This window comes from Pseudorca crassidens, chromosome 3 (genome assembly GCF_039906515.1).
Source record: "Pseudorca crassidens isolate mPseCra1 chromosome 3, mPseCra1.hap1, whole genome shotgun sequence".
In the NCBI taxonomy this organism is placed as follows: Eukaryota; Metazoa; Chordata; class Mammalia; order Artiodactyla; family Delphinidae; genus Pseudorca; species Pseudorca crassidens.
This window is the reverse complement of record NC_090298.1, coordinates 92,145,100-92,161,512: the sequence shown is the minus strand read 5'-3', so window position 1 is coordinate 92,161,512 and position 16,413 is coordinate 92,145,100. Positions and strand designations below refer to the sequence as shown.

The 16,413-nt window shown below is 41.2% G+C and overlaps 1 long non-coding RNA gene across 1 annotated transcript in view; it reads left to right on the top strand.

Moving 5' to 3' along the window:
* The first annotated feature begins 5,268 nt into the window (after positions 1 to 5,268).
* LOC137220767 (uncharacterized) overlaps positions 5,269 to 16,413 on the top strand; it is a 54,096-nt gene continuing 42,951 nt past the window's right edge. Inside the window, exons 1-2 of the long non-coding RNA XR_010941786.1 lie at positions 5,269 to 5,303; positions 9,893 to 9,955. This is a non-coding gene — a long non-coding RNA (uncharacterized lncRNA). The remainder of the gene's footprint in view (positions 5,304 to 9,892; positions 9,956 to 16,413) is intronic.

The following is a 16,413-nucleotide window of genomic DNA, read 5'->3' as shown; positions in this document are numbered from 1 at the left end:
GCGTGGTAGCAGCTTTTCCTGAGAAGGCTGTGAAGGCCAAGAATTGAAATGAGGTTGATAGAAAAGAATCAAATTGGAGTGGTCTTCAAGCCTTAGAGTTATGGCCAATTGGATTATAAACTTTAAAATAGTCATGGTGGCCAAATTTAGATTATGCCTAATGTGATGTTTGGGTATGAGCAGGGTTCAAGACAAATAAAAAGCATTTATTCCACATAAAGACACTGGGAGGCAGATACACATTTAAAAAGATGAGTACCTCCCAGCTTCAGGCTTAGTATTCAAGGTCGAGCCATAAGGGAAGAATAATTCAGAATAACCCAATGGAGTCTATTTTTCACTTAAAATCATTTTTATCACCATTCAATAAAGACCATGAAGATAGTGCAGTTACCCTGCAAATGAATTCTGTCAAGTTACTTGCTCAATTAAGGTTTCATGCCAGGTATTTTCCCCTTACAGATAACAATGTCTGCCACACCACTCACCAGCACTCGCCATTGAAAACTTAGCTGAAAACCGAGAAATACATAACATTAACCAACAAAAGCCCTCAAAGCATCCAAAATTACCTTTGCAAGGCCAGGAAGTAAGGACCACAAGGCTGTTTAGAGGGGCATCTCTCCCTCCACACAGCACATGTTGAGACCAGTTGGCACACAACGCTGAGAGAATGGACTCTGGTTCTTCTGTTCAATGAGGTTGGAAGCAGCAAATGAATACAACACAGCACTTCATAAGCACTCCATATATTTATCAAGTGATATATATGAATACTGGAAACAAAACACAGCTAAAACTATCAGCCAGCTGCCTGACAGGAAGAGAGAAGGCAGATATCCTGAAGAGTTGACACAGACTTAAAATAACACCTTGGTCTGAAGATATTAAGGGTGGGAATAAAGCTCCTGAAAGCCTCACTCTACTCTGCACAGTGCCAAGCTGCTGCTCTTCCCTGGTTGAGATGGTCTGCTCTGGGGCCCAGGTGCCTGGGTTCCATTGTTACCAACTGGCTGGTTGAAGTGGGACAAGTAGCTTAACCTCTCCTTTTTTTTTTTTTTTTTTGTTGAAGTATAGTTGATTTACAATGTTGTGTTAGTTTCAGGTGTACAGCGAAGTGATTCAGTTATACGTATACATATATGCATTCTTTTTCAGATTCTTTTCCCTTATAGGTTATTACAAAATACTGAGTGTAGTTCCCTGTGCTATACAGTAGGTCCTTGTTGGTTATCTATTTTATATTTTTATGTATATCGGTGTGTGTGTGTGTTAACCTCTCTTAACTTGGATTTCCTCATCTACAAAATCTATCTGCCTCATAGGGTTATGAGGATTCAATGAGTTAACGTTTGTTAAAAAAAAAAACAACAACAACTTAGAAGAGTGCCACATACATAAAAAATACTCAATAAGGTTATCTCTGGATGAGGGTGCTGTGTCATCCCTGAAAAAGATTAGATTATGTTCAGGATAATCTAATTAATAAGACAGGAAGTAAGTAACAAATGTATGGCAGACCCTCTCCCAAAATTCTTAAAACAAAAAGTTTTGGTTGGGGCTTCCCTGGTGGTGCAGTGGTTGAGAGTCCGCCTGCCGACGCAGGGGATGTGGGTTCGTGCCCCAGTCTGGGAAGATCCCACATGCCGCGGAGCGGCTGGGCCCGTGAGCCATGGCCGCTGAGCCTGCGCGTCCGGAGCCTGTGCTCTGCAACGGGAGAGGCCACAACAGTGAGAGGCCCGCGAACGGCAAAAAAAAAAAAAAAGAAAAAGTATTTAAGAGGCTGAGCTTTATACTTTATACTTTTCATTCCATCACAAAGGAGGGCTAAAAAAAATTTCAACCTTCTATAAACTCCTTCAGAATCAGAAGTGTATAACTGCCTTTATTTCCCCTCTCAATGACTAGCATAGGCTTAGAACTGTTTGGCCTCATTTTTGGCCATTTGAGTCTGACGGACCCTCACCCACACATAAGCAAGATTGAAGCACTGTTTAAATTTGGATTCAGAATACCCTAGCCATGCTTTCCTCTTGATTTCAATTTCCTTCTGTTTCTCTTATCTCCCCTGCTTCAAACTCCTGACTCCATTGCCCAGCTTTGGCCTCCATATTTGCCCCATGGATTTGGTGTTCGCCTTTCCTCCCCACTGTGTTCTGACATCAGTCACTCACTACTTGAACAGTCATCATCTACGCTCTCACCAGTGCTGGCTACATAATCTGTGGAGCCCAGTGAAAAATGAAAAAGTGAGGCCTCTTGTTTAAAAAGCAGAAGAAAAAGTTTTTCCCTTTTTCTTTGTGGTCCCTCTCTTGACTTGTCATGGTGTTTTATACTTGCTGCTTGATGTTGCACTCCCTCATGCTTGAGGACACTTGAGGGACGAGTGTGTCCCAGTCCCACAATTCAACAGGCGGCCCGTGTGTGGCATGCCTGGCCCCATCCCTTCCTGCCTCATGCCCAGGCCCCAACCAATGGATGCTGGGGGTGCTGGCAGTTGAGAAGCAGGGAGAAACAAGTGGTGAAAAGCAAGATGGCTTATGAGCTGAAGCCCCAAGTCCCTGGTTCATGCTCCATTGTCCCATCCAACTTCACTTATAAAACACAAATTCAAAAATTAAATTATTAAAAATTTCAAGATGGCGATCACAGAGCATTCAACTTGAAGCATGGCATCCTTCTGAGCAGAAGGCTTTGCACATCTGCACTGGTTGCAGGCTCATGATGCATGAGCCCTGCCTGCCACCTTGGAATTCTAAACCCAATCCCCACTTGGGCCTCTTGGCCAGCACCCTGGTCCTCTGGGAGGGAGTCTGATTCAGACACTGTCCTTCACACTGTAAACTCAAAGCCAGAATCCCAGAATTCAGTCAAGTTATTCCTTGTGCCTCTTGCTTTACTTTGTGTGTCTGGCTTCCCTGGATCCACATACCCAACATGCACAAGTACCTCAGGACAAGAAATGAATGAGCCACGTTTTCCCCACACTAGTCTCTGCTTTTCTTTTCAGAAGCATTTCCAAGCGTCTGAGCGCCTGAGAGGAGTGCTGGACCAGATCCCAACACACACATTAAACTGTATAACAGGACACCCTTCATCTAAGACCTTTTTCTTTTTTTCCTCCTTACCTTTCTCTAGCTCCATCTTCTTACTCATATTTCAAGTTACACTGTGTTGAGTATAGGAAGTCACTGTTTATGTTTATTATTGAAAGAGGCATTCTGATCCAGCCGTGACAAGATAGAGAGTCAAACAAAACCCACTGTAACGCCCTTCAGCGTAATCTGAGTAGGCTGTATGGATTTTATAGTAACCAGCCATGTGCTTCCGGCTGCCAGCTCCCAGACTGAATTTCTCTGCTACCAGTAGATATTGGAGATCTTTTGCCAATTCTCTGGAGAAATAGAAACAAGATTTACTGAGATCAGATATACCATATTTATTTCAGGTGACTTAATGGTTGCTTTATCTTGAGCATTTAAAAAATCTGTTAGGCTTAAAAAATTTTGAATTTAAATGTGAAAGTTATGGTTGTCCTTAGCTAATTCAGTCCCTGCCTTATCCTTTTATCAGTCACATCATATGAAATCATACCATTTGTCATTTCATATCAGAGTTTTAAAATGAAAAAGACCTTGAAATCATCTCATCTACTCATTTCACTTTTCAGATGAGGAAACTGAGACCCAGAGTCACACACAGCGTGTTAGGTAGTGTTGGGAGCACAGCTGGAACTGGCTTCTGACTTCTTGCCAGCCCTGCCCTGACTCTACAGCGTGAAGACTCAAAGAATCAAAGAAGTATAAGAAATGTTTTTGGGATATTTATAGAGTTTTTTTTCTGATTAAATGACCAACAAATTAGCCTCAAATAAAACATTTTAAACTCTTTTATATAAAAATGGAAAGACCAACTACAAACTGGGAAACATTGAAAATTTGCAACTCATAAACCTTACTGCTCTTATTAGATTGAAAAGCACCCATATACTTACATAATTACAAATCAATTATCCTTGGTATTTGAGCTTATCCAGAATCTTGTTTGTTTGTTCCTTTTCAGGATCCCACGTAATGATCGTTTTTAACAGCACTCACAGAACCAGCACCATGACATACCCTAGAGACCCCAGTACCAGCCAGTCAGTGCCCCCTCCTCAGAGGTCCAGGCCTCACCCAAGGATGCTGCCTTCAAGCTCCTGAGGCAACAGTACAGCTGAGCAGTGAACCTTCTCAGAGGCTTGAGTCTCAGCTTTGTAGGACCCACCCTCAAGCTTCTAACCTTAACAGTCCCAAACTCTTCCATTTATTCCCCGGGTTTTAGGCTGGTAGCTGCGTCCTAAGACAGCTACTTCCTTAGTGTTTCTTTTTTCCCTTTTCATTTCTTCAGTATTTGGTTGACGCATCTTTATATGAAATTCTCTGTTAAAATAACTCGTGTGATTTCTGTCTCCCGACTGATACAATCAATCCAACAACCCTGTGAGGGTATATCCATTTTTCAGATGAAAAAATGGAAACATAGAATAGATGAGTAACTGAACTAAAGACACAAACTAGTATGAGACAGAAATAAGCTTAAACCCAGGTCTTTCTGGTTGCAAAGCCATTGTTCTTTTAAACAGCACAGTTCTGCAAGGTAAAGGCAGATCTAGTCAGTAGCTCTCTGGCCTCTTTCAGCAAGGAGATTGGTATTCAAATTAGACTGGGTAGAAGCAAAGTATGTCACGTAAATGCAAGAGTGAGCACATGTGGGCCCAAGTGAATTCTATTCCAAGGCACTGAAGGGACCTGCAGACGTGATTTGGGATACTGTAATCATCTCCAAACAAAACTAGAATAGTAGAGAAAGTTAAAGATTTTTCCCTTTTCCAAATGGGTATACGGATATTTAGTCTTCACATTAATCTCCAGCAAAAATCTCAGATGTTCCTTGTGACTTCTACCAAAACTGCCTGATTCCCAAGAACAAGCACGTGGAACCAACTCAGGTCATTTACATTTACAGAGTGCTCTACAACATGCTTGTGGGTAAAACGGTGAAATAAGGAATGGATGAGGGTCACAATTTTGGTGTGTAAATATGCTTGTCTGGAAGTAAGGGAAGTAAGTTCAAGGGCAGTGTTGGTGCCTGGGCTGGACCCAGCAGGCGGGTTTCAAAAGGCAGAGCAGAGAGCAAACCCGAGTCTTAATCCTCACTGCCAGCGAGGCTCCTCCTGTGCCTCCCAGGGTAATGAATCCAGGTTGAAGTAAGACCAACAAGGAAGAAGTCGTCAAGGTCATCCTGATGATCAGATACAGAAGGTAAGCAGACCCAGGGATTATTACTAGGGAGATGAGATAAATCTATCAGACCTTGCAGTCAAGTGTTCCTTTCTAAGGGAGGAGCTTCAGGTTTCTCTTTGCATCCCTGTCTCCAAGTGGTTAAGATGGTGACCATTGTGGTCATTTGTTGGTTTTGCCACCAGCATCCATTCCTCTTCCTTCTGGCAGCAGTTCCTTACTCTTTCTTTGCAGGAACATGCTTTGCTTAATTGGCTACATTCTTTGTGAACATCAAGAAGTCCCACTGCCACCTCCAGCATGGGGTGAGCATGGGCCCCAAGCCAGGCCAATCAGATTCTCCTTAAAATTTGAATCCCTGATCAGAGACAAAAGACTAAAAACAATTGCTGCTGAAACAAAAGCAGCACCTTGAAAATACTGTCCATTGGTTCCTGCTCTTTGGATTCCCAAAGCTGCCTCTGTTCTGTTCTCTCCGGGCCTGATTCTTCCACTCCCCCTTCAATTTTCTGAGCTACCCCACTTCTCTCAAATAAATCCATGTTTAGCCAGGGCTTTTGTTCATTAGTTTGCTTGCTTGTAGCTGAGGAATCCTCACTGACTCCACAAGCTGTGCTGGTAAAGGAAAAATCTAAAGCTTCTCTGCAAACTTTAGCAGACTGCTATAGAAAAAAGACATTGGTCTTTGCCTTCCCTGGTGGTGCAGTGGTTGAGAGTCCGCCTGCCGATGCAGGGGACACGGGTTTGTGCCCCGGTCTGGGAAGATCCCACATGCTGCGGAGCGGCTGGGCCCGTGAGCCATGGCCACTGAGTCTGCGCGTCTGGAGCCTGTGCTCCGCAACAGTGAGAGGCCCGCGTGCTGCAAAAAAAAAAAAAAAAAAGACATTGGTCTTTTTCTACATTGTTTCCAGTTGCACATACTCACAGCAAAGATACAGGGAAGCAGATTTTAACTTCTATACTTTCAGGGACTGAATTGACTTTTTGTTCACCACTAAATCTGAAGTGCCCAGCACAGTGGTAGGTGTTAAATAAATATCAATTATGTGAATAAATGGAAATAGAGAAGGAACTTTCCAACAATTAGTTTAATAATGGAATTGCTACATCATGGAGTAGCGAGCTCCTTGTCACTGCAGAGATTTTTTTTTTAATTTTATTGAAGTATAGTTGATTTACCATGTTGTGTTAGTTTCAGGTGTACAGCAAAGTGATTCAGTTATACATATACATGTAATCATTCTTTTTCAGATTCTTTTCTCATATAGGTTATAACAAAATACTGAGTAGAGTTCTCTGTGTTATACAGTAGGTCCTTGTTGATTATCTATCTTATATATAACAGTGTGTGTGTTAATTCCAAGCTCCTGATTTATCCCTCTCTCCCACATTTTCCCTTTGGTAACCATAAGTTTGTTTTCAATATCTGTAAGTCTGTTTCTGTTTTGTAAATAAGGTCATTTGTATCATTTTTAAAAATTAGATTCCACATATGAGTGATATCACATGATATTTGTCTTTGTCTGACTTACTTCACTTAGTATGATAATCCCTAGGTACATCCATGTTGCTGCATATGTCATTATTTCATTCTTTTTATGGCTGAGTAATATTCCATTGTATATATGTAGCACATCTTTATCCATTCCTCTGTCAATGGACATTTAAGTTGCTTCCATGTCTTGACTGTTGTAAATAGTGCTGCTATGAACTTAGGGGTACATGTATCCTTTTGAATTATAGTTTTGTCTGGGTAAAAGCCCAGGAGTGGGATTGCTGGATCATATGGTAGTTCTATTTTTAGTTATTTAAGGAACCTCCATACTGTCCTCCATAGTGGTTGTACCAATTTACATTCCCACCAACAGTGTAGGAGGGTTTCCTTTTCTCCACACCCTCTCCACCATTTATTGTTTGTAGACTTTTTGATGATAGCCATTTTGACCAGTGTGAGGTGATGATACCTCATTGTAGTTTTGATTTTCATTTCTATGATTATTAGTGATGCTGAGCATCTTTTCACGTGCCTCTTGCCCATCTGTATATCTTTAAAGAAATGTCTACTTATAGCTTCTGCCCATTTTTTGATTGGGTTGTTTGGTTTTTTGACATAGAGCTTCATGAACTGTTTGTATATTTTGGAGATTAATCCCTTGTCAGTCAGTTCATTTACAAATATTTTCTCCCATTCTGTGGGTTGTCTTTTCATTTTGTTTATGGTTTCCTTTGCTGTGCAAAAGCTTTTAAGTTTAATTAGGCCCCATTTGTTTATTTTTATTTTTATTACTCCAGGAGGTGGATCAAAAAAATATTGCTGCAATTTATGTCAAAGAGTGTTCTGCCTATGTTTTCCTCCAAGAGTTTTATGGTCTCCAGCCTTACATTTAGATCTTTGATCCATTTTGAGTTTATTTTTGTGTATGGTGTTAGAGAATATTCTAATTTCATTCTTTTACATGTAGCTGTCCAGTTTTCCCAGCACCACTTACTGAAGAGGCTGTCTTTTCTCCATTGTATATTCTGGGTTTTTTTTGTTTGTTTTGTTTTTTTGCTGTACGTGGGCCTCTCACTGCTATGGCCTCTCCCGTTACGCAGCACAGGCTCTGGACACGCAGGCCCAGCGGCCATGGCTCACGGGCCCAGCCGCTCCGCGGCATGCGGGATCCTCCCAGACCGGGGCACGAACCCGCATCCCCTGCATCGGCAGGCGGACTCTCAACCACTGCGCCACCAGGGAAGCCCCTCTCCATTGTATATTCTTGCCTCCTTTCTCATAGATTAAATCACCTTAGGTGCGTGGGATTGTTTCTGGGCTTTCTATCCTGTTCCATTGATCTATATTTCTGATTTTGCACCAGTACCATACTGTTTTGATTACTGTAACTTTGTAGTATAGCCTGAAGTCAGGGAGCCTGATTCCTCCAACTCCATTTTTCTTTTTCAGGATTGCTTTGGCTATTTGGGGCCTTTTGTGTTTCCATAAAAATTTTAAAAATTTTTTGTTCTAGTTCTGTGAAAAATGCCATTGGTAATTTGATAGGGATTGCACTGAATCTGTAGAATGCCTTGGGTAGTGTAGTCATTTTGACAATATTGATTCTTCCAATCCAAGAACACAGCATATCTTTCCATCTGTTTGTGTCATCTTTGATTTCTTTCATAAGTGTCATAGTTTTCAGAGTACAGCTCTTTTGGCTCCTTAAGTAGATTTATTCCTAAGTATTCTATTCTTTTTGATACAATGGTAAATGGGGTTGTTTCCTTAATTTCTCTTTCTGATCTTTTGTTGTTAGTGTATAGGAATGCAAGAGATTTCTGTGCATTAATTTTGTATCCTGCAATTTTACTGAATTCATTGATTAGCTCTAGTAGTTTTCTGGCAGCATCTTTAGGATTTTCTATGTATAGTATCATGTCATCTGCAAATGTGACAGTTTTGCTTCCTCTTTTCCAATTTGGTTTCCTTTTATTTCTTGTCTTCTCTGACTGCCATGGATAGGACTTCCAAAACTATATTGAATAAAAGTGGCGAGAGTGGACATACTTGCCTTGTTCCTGATCTTAGAGGGAATGCTTTCAGCTTTTCGCCATTGAGAATCATGTTAGCTGTGGCTTTGTCATATACGGCATTTATTATATTGAGGTAGTTTCCCTCTGTGTCCACTTTCTGGAGAGTTTTTATCATAAATGGGTGTTGAATTTTGTCAAAAGCTTTTTCTGCCTCTACTGAGATGATCATATGGTTTTTATTCTTCAGTTTGTTAATGTGCTGTATCACATTGATTGGTTTGCAGATATTGACGAATCCTTGCATCCCTGGGATAAATCACACTTGATCATGGTGTATGATCCTTTGAATGTATCATTGTATTTTGTTGAGTATTTTTGCATCTATGTTCATCAGTGATATTGGCCTGTAATTTTCTTTTATGTGTGTGTGGTATCCTTGTCTGGTTTGGGTATCAGGGTGATGGTGGCCTTGTAGAATAAGTCTGGAAGTGTTCCTTTCTCTGCAGTTTTTTGGAAGAGTTTCAGAAGGATAGGTGTTATCACTGCAGAGATTTAAACAGAGCCTAGATCTCTTAGGATGACAAAAAAAAAAAGATTCCTGCATTAAGTAGGTGTTTCCAAAAAGCATTCTAATTTTTGCTTTGTAATTCCGTAACTATTTTTTATTTGCTCTTAGAAAAAAGGTCTTAAAGCAAAAATAGAACACTATATGCATTAAGATAATATAGAGAGCACAGCCTGTATGGTTAGAACAAAAGGTATATGATACATTTTCAGTGTTCGGAGAGCATTTCTTCAAATGCCCACAAATAAGCTAGCAAAAACTGTAGCAGGAGACATAAACCATTGCTGGACTTGTTTGCAGTGACCTACAGTTGATCTATTTTTAGTCTCAAGGAAAGTGAAATAACAAGAAAACGGATAGTTTGGTTGCCATGGTTATTACCAGTTCATCTCACCACCATTTTCCGTCATTTCTAATAACCTAGTTTCCCGGAGTGATATTTTAAGAGCCTGTAACCAAGGCTCTTTATTAAATGGGTTTCCCCTGGTGCCACCCTCATCTGGCCCCTTTTCACAGTTTCCCTTTGTCTTGCCAGTCTTCAGCATGGCGGGAAAATGGAAAATACCCAGCCTAAGGCTACCAAGATTTTTCAGCCCAGGTAAGTCTTCTGCTTGGTTGCAACCACTTAGGGGTCTAAATGGTTAATGAGCTCCTGAACCTTGAGGACACATCCTTCCTTATGTCACCAGGACAAAAAGCAATTGAGATAGTGCGTTGTTGTTTTCTTTCTCATTTCACTTATTTTATAAGCAGCACACCTTGACAGGGGAGGCAGGTGGAATTTAAGAAAACACAGTCTGGAGAATATGCTTCTTTGTGAAACTGAGCTTCACAGCTCTCTTGGTTGCTTGGGATTTCTTGAGTAGCTAACAAAGACAGTATCTCCACTTTTGACAGAAGCCCCTGAGACTGGAAGAAGTCCATTTGGGGCCGCTTAAGACTTTGTGGAGAACTGTGCTCTGTTGGTGAATTCTGGTCCGTGTTGTAGCAGTTTGTGGAAGTGTGGCTTTCTATAGACTCATTCATTTTTTTCTGTTAAGGTATGGCTAGTGCCATACATCTACACATCTAAACGCTAGGTGGCAACCTTGCCTTTTGTGTCACCAGTCAAAGCCATGTTATAAACTCCTAATAATTAAGGAAATAAATGACACCATTAAATCTCAGCCTTCCTCTCCCATGGTTTAATTTAATATTGGCATCCAGATATTACCAACAGTCAAAGGCCATTCTTAAAGGCAGACCCAATAATGTGTATAGACTTGATTTTTTTGGAAGCATTTGCCCTAATGCCTGCAGCCTCACAATTGTTAAGAGTTCCCTCATCATCCTGGGTGTGGACGTACATGGATTAAACACTTGTTCCAGGAATGGGGGAGTCTATGGTGAACGAGAAACAAGGTCCTTGCTTTTGTGGTGCTTGCATTGAAGTAGAAGAGGCAGCAACAATAAATGAATAAGTAAATGAAATAAACTTTAGATAATTACTACAATGGAAAAATGAGGGCATAATGTAATAGCAATTGAGCATAAGGGGAAAAGGATGGAGGTCAGGAAAGGCCTCTGAGGGGGCTGGTCTGCGACCCAAGGCTAGAATGAGGGCAGCAGGCCAAGAGCTGGAGGAACAGAGGTCCAGGCAACCGGCAGAGCAAATGCAGTAGCCCCAGGGCAGGGACAAGCTGTGGGTGTTTGAGAATTAAAAAGAAGCTTTCTATTTAAGAACTAGAAAGTGTGCCTGGGTGTGGACATTCCCAGGGAGTGCAGGGAAGAGCCAGGCAACATGAGGCTGGTAGGTGAGCAGGGGTCAGTCGGCATAAGGGCAGTCGGCCAAGGAAGGAGACAGAATTGATTCCAAGCTCAAAAGAAAGCACTGGAGACAGAAGGGCAAAGGGAGTGGAGTTCACGGTTAGTATCATCACCAAAGAGGATGTACTGCGCTCTAGACAGCTCTCGCAGCGGACTGATGATCAGTATATTTAAAAGACGCGTCTCCCATCCTAGGACCTCCCAACCAAGAACAGACCCTGGGAGCAGAGCACACCCCAGTGAAGCATCATTCTGAGTGTGGATCCCTGCAAGGAAAAGGCAGAAGCAGAGGAAAAATCAGTTTTGGGAAACACTATTAAACACTGGGACAAGCATCCATTTGCCTCTGAGAAAGTATTTGAACCCACACACCTCCTTTATGTCAGAAAGAAAAATGAAAGAGGTAGAATTTTCCCATCGTGATATGCACAGATCAAATTTAGGCTCTAGGACAGCTGAGTTCCACTTGGCTCTCTTTGCCTGGCATCTAATGACGAAGCTTTATGGTAAATGATGATGGTACCAGGTTGATAGGAGACAAGCTATTTAGGGCGCTAACTGAGGCATTTTAGTCAGAAGGCAGACATTTGAAAATAAATACAGCCTTGCTCAGCTAGTCCCAAGACCTTCCTTTCGATACGGCCACACCCAGAGCTGTTTATGGGCTACTCAGCCCACTTAGCCTCATGGCTTGGCACCGAGCAGCATCTCGGGAGGCTGTGAGTAGAAGGCCAAGCGGGGAGGCTTTGCCCCCTGACCAAACAAAACAAGGATGAAGGTGCAGGACTGCATTTTCCTGCCAACTGTATGTGTGCACAGACACATATGCCATCCTTTTGTGTCTTTTCCCCCCTTTTGAGGTTGCTCTGTTATCAGTGTCATCCACTGAGAAGCAGTCTATTCAAGTAAGATAAATGAGGAGTACGTATCTAGTGGGTCTTGTGTCCAAGTGGAGAGGACGTTTCCCACTGAGAGGGGACAGCCACTCCCCAGTTCCAGCCAAGTGTTTCCATGCAAGAATGTGGGGGCTGATATTGTTAAATCTCTTGATTTTTCCAGAAAACCCAGATTTTTATTTGACATCTTCTGCCTTTTAAAATGTTTGCAACTGATTCAATATTTTAAAAATCTTATGCAGCAAACTAGTGAAAATAACAAAAGAGAAGCAGACTCACAGATACAGAGAACAAACTAGTGGTTAGCAGTGTGTGTCAGGGGGCAATATAGGGGTGGGAGAGTGGGAGATACAAACTGTTGGGTGTAAGATAGGCTCAAGGATGTATTGTACAACACGAGGAATATAGCCAATATCTTGTAATAACTGTAAATGGAAAGTAACCTTTAAAAATTGTATTAAAAATTTTTTTAATTAAAAAAAACCTTGAAGGCCAAATAAATCATGTCTGTGGATCTTACGTGGCTTGTGGGCCACCCATTTGTAAACTCTGCTTCAGTCATTTATTTTCCAATATATATTATGAAAATTTCAAATGTGTAGAAAAGTTGAAATAATTTTATAGTGGATACTTCTGTATACCTATCACCTAGATTCTACTTGCTTTATCACATATCTATTCAGTGACTTACTGTAATCAAAATTTAACTGTATGGAAATTTGAAGGGGCATGAAAGAAGAAAAGAGAGGGTAAGTCCTGTAGAGGTGACTCTAGTCTATTAACTCATTTCTTAAAATTCAACCTCAGGGGGAGGAGGAGATGGGAAATTGCTAATCAACGGGCATAACATTTCAGCTGTGCAAAATGAGTACGTTTTAGAGATCAGCTATACAGCCTTGTACCTAGAGATAGCAACTGTATTGTACACTTAAGAATCTAAGAGGCTGTGGGACTTCCCTGGTGGCTCAGTGGATAAGACTCCGTGCTCCCAAAGCAGGGGGCCTGGGTTCAATCCCTGGTCAGGGAACTAGATCCCACATGCATGCCGCAACTAAGGAGCTGGCAAGGCTCAACTAAGGAGCCTGCGAGCTGCAACTAAGGAGCCCATGAGCTGCAACTAAGGAGCCTGCCTTTTTTTTTTTTTTTTTACATTCCATATATATGTGTTAGCATACGGTATTTGTTTTTCTCTTTCTGACTTACTTCACTCTATATGACAGTCTCTAGGTCCATCCACCTCACTACAAATAACTCAATTTCATTTCTTTTTATGACTGAGTAATATTCCATTGTATATATGTGCCACATCTTCTGTACCCATTCATCTGTCGATGGACACTTAGGTTGCTTCCATGTCCCAGCTATTGTAAATAGAGCTGCAATGAACATTTTGTGTACATCCTTGAGCCTATCTTTTTTTACCCAATCGTTTGTACCTCCCACTCTCCCACCCCTATATTCTCCCCCCCACCCCCCATGGTAACCACTGGTTTGTTCTCTATATCTGTGAGTCTGCTTCTTTTTTTTTATTCTCTAGCCATGGTTTTAAAATGGGCCTTAGGAGTTAGAGACTTCAAAGCCCTGGTGAGCCAGGTCAGCACTGGGCACATCCGACCTGCCTCTCAAAGTGACATTGCAAGGAGGCAGCCCCTGCATGCTGGAGGGTTTTGTGGACTAGAGAGAGCCCGCATTCTGCCACCTCCCTGGCCACAGTCAGAACCCCTGACACCTCAGAAGTGAGGCCTGGAAGGTCCAGGCAGGGCCACTGCCCTCAATTTGGTCAGAAAGGGCCAGCCTCGGACACTGATATCCCTACCAGTAGGCAAGCATGCAATTAGAGACATCACTTGCTCTGAGTACGGGTGAGCTGGGCCTCTTTGCACATGGGATGCTCATTTCATGTAGGAGGCTAGAGTCAAAAGCCTTGGCTGTGAAATCTGATTATTTTAATTAAGTCCCATGAGACTTGATGCAGAACACTTTCCAGAGGTTGAAAATAGCTTTTCTCAGGGTTCCCACATGTGCACTGGGACCCAGGGAAGATATTTCCATCTTGACAGCAGCTCTCGTGTTAGCTTGTCTGGAGGGATTGATCAGCAGCCTGCTCTTGTCCTTTGTGGTGACTGAGGAGCACCCAGGGACAGAGGCCGGGAGAAAGCTTTTATACCTACTCCTGTTCCCCACTGCTTTCCACCACGCTTGAAGAACATCACATTCCGCGTGCGGTAGCAGCGTATCATTAAGGGATGGTAATCACCATGGTAACCAAGGATAGTCCGCTACAAGCAAAAGGAAAAAGAAAGAAAAGCATGGAGCCCGAGCTTGCTACACCCACAGTAGCTCAAAATGCCCAGGCTTTTAAGTAATATGGAAAAGGAATATATTTCCTAGACTGACAGCTAGACCAAATGTTAGAATCATTAAACTGTAAAAGTGAAAGAAGTCCTACAGAACGACCAAGGGCTGCAATGAAATGCCTTCAGGATCAGCTGATCAGGTAAATAATCAGGCTGGTGACACCGTGGTGGTCACCCTGGGAAGGTGGGCAGTGTGTGTGTGGGGTGTCTGCAAAATTGGGGCCAGGTTCTGAGAGAAGGGGCAAGAGCTTCTGCAGCTACAGCTAACTGTAGCAATGGGAGAGGCCAGCTCTGTTATGTCAGATTGTGCAATTTTCAAAGGAAGCTGAGAATGCAGATTTTTATGCCAAGTATCCCAGTTTTGACTACTAAGTGAAACTAATTTCAAGCAGGTCAAAGGAAACACATCTATGAACTCCAGTTTATTATATTTGATTCAATATGTGCAACCCACTCTTTTTCTTAAACCCTGAGGATACCGAGGTTCAAAAAAGTTGTTATTTGTGTAGGTCACACAGTCACTTAGTGAGCAAATCAGGCCTCTGGGGTCTGGACTCTGGGGACAGTGCTCTTTCCCTTCTAAAATGTGGTGACAAGGCAGCTTAGCTCCAGGGGGGCCAATTTCACTATAATTAGTCACAGACTCTACTGGGAATCAGGCCTTCCTATAGGCTAAAAGTTTAAAAACCATAAAAACAGTTCTCAGAGAGTATGAGATGTGTGACTCTATTATTCATTCCTATCCATTCCTTGTTAGACCATTTCCTGAGTAGTTTGTGTTTACTGTTATTGTAAATGGGATTCTTAAGATTAAAATTTTAACAAGTAGCTATTATATATAGAAAGCTATTAATTTTCTCATTATATTTGTAATACCCACTTTACTGAATTTCCTTACTTTTCTCTAATGACACATCAACTCATTATTGTGGAATTCTAAATAACTAGATCTTCTGCAAGTAATGTTGTTTTACAGCTTCATTTCTTTTTCTTGTCTTTGCATTAATTAATACTTATATAGGACAGTGTTAACTAAGAGTAGTTAATGGACATCTATGTCTCATTCCCGAATTTAACAGGAATTATTCTTTTATCTCACCTTTAAGCATGATGCTGGCTTTCTTTTTTTTTATTGAAGTATAGTTAATTTACAATGTTGTGTTAGTTTCTGGTGTACAGCAAAGTGATTCAGTTATACATATATATGTTCTTTTCATATTCTTTTCCATTATAGTTTATTACAAGATATTGAATATAGACCCTGTGCTATACAGTAGGAACTTGTTGTTTATCATATGCAGTAGTTTGTATCTGCCAATCCCAAACTCCTAATTTATCCCTCCCCAACTCCCTTTCCCCTTTGATAACCATAAGTTTATTTTCTATCTGTGAGTCTGGTTCTGTTTCGTAAATAAGTTCATTTGTGTCATATTTTAGCTTCCACATATAAGTGGTATCATGTGATATTTGTCTTTTTCTATCTGACTTACTTCACTCAGTTTGATAATCTCTAGGTCCATCCATGTTGCTGCAAGTGGCATTATTTCATTCCTTTTTATGGCCAAGTAATATTCCATTGTATATATGTACCACATCTTTTATATCCATTCCTCTGTTGAGGGACATTTAGGTTGCTTCCATGTCTTGACTGTTGTAAATGGTGCTGCAATGAATATTGGGGTGCATGTATCTTTTCTAATTATGCTTTTCTTCAGATATATGCCCAGGAGTGGGATTGCTGGATCATATAGTAGCTCTGTTTTTAGTTTTTTAAGGAACCTCCATACTGTTCTCCATAACAGCTGTACCAATTTACATTGATGCTGGCCTTCTATATATATCTTAACATAGTAAGAAAGTATCTATTCCTACTTTATTAAGGACAGTTTAAAAAATAGTGAAATATGTTACATTTTATCCTTTTTTTTTTTTTTAAGCACCAATGGCGATGACTAAATGGTTTTACTCGTTTGAGAAACATGGGAAATTATATTACT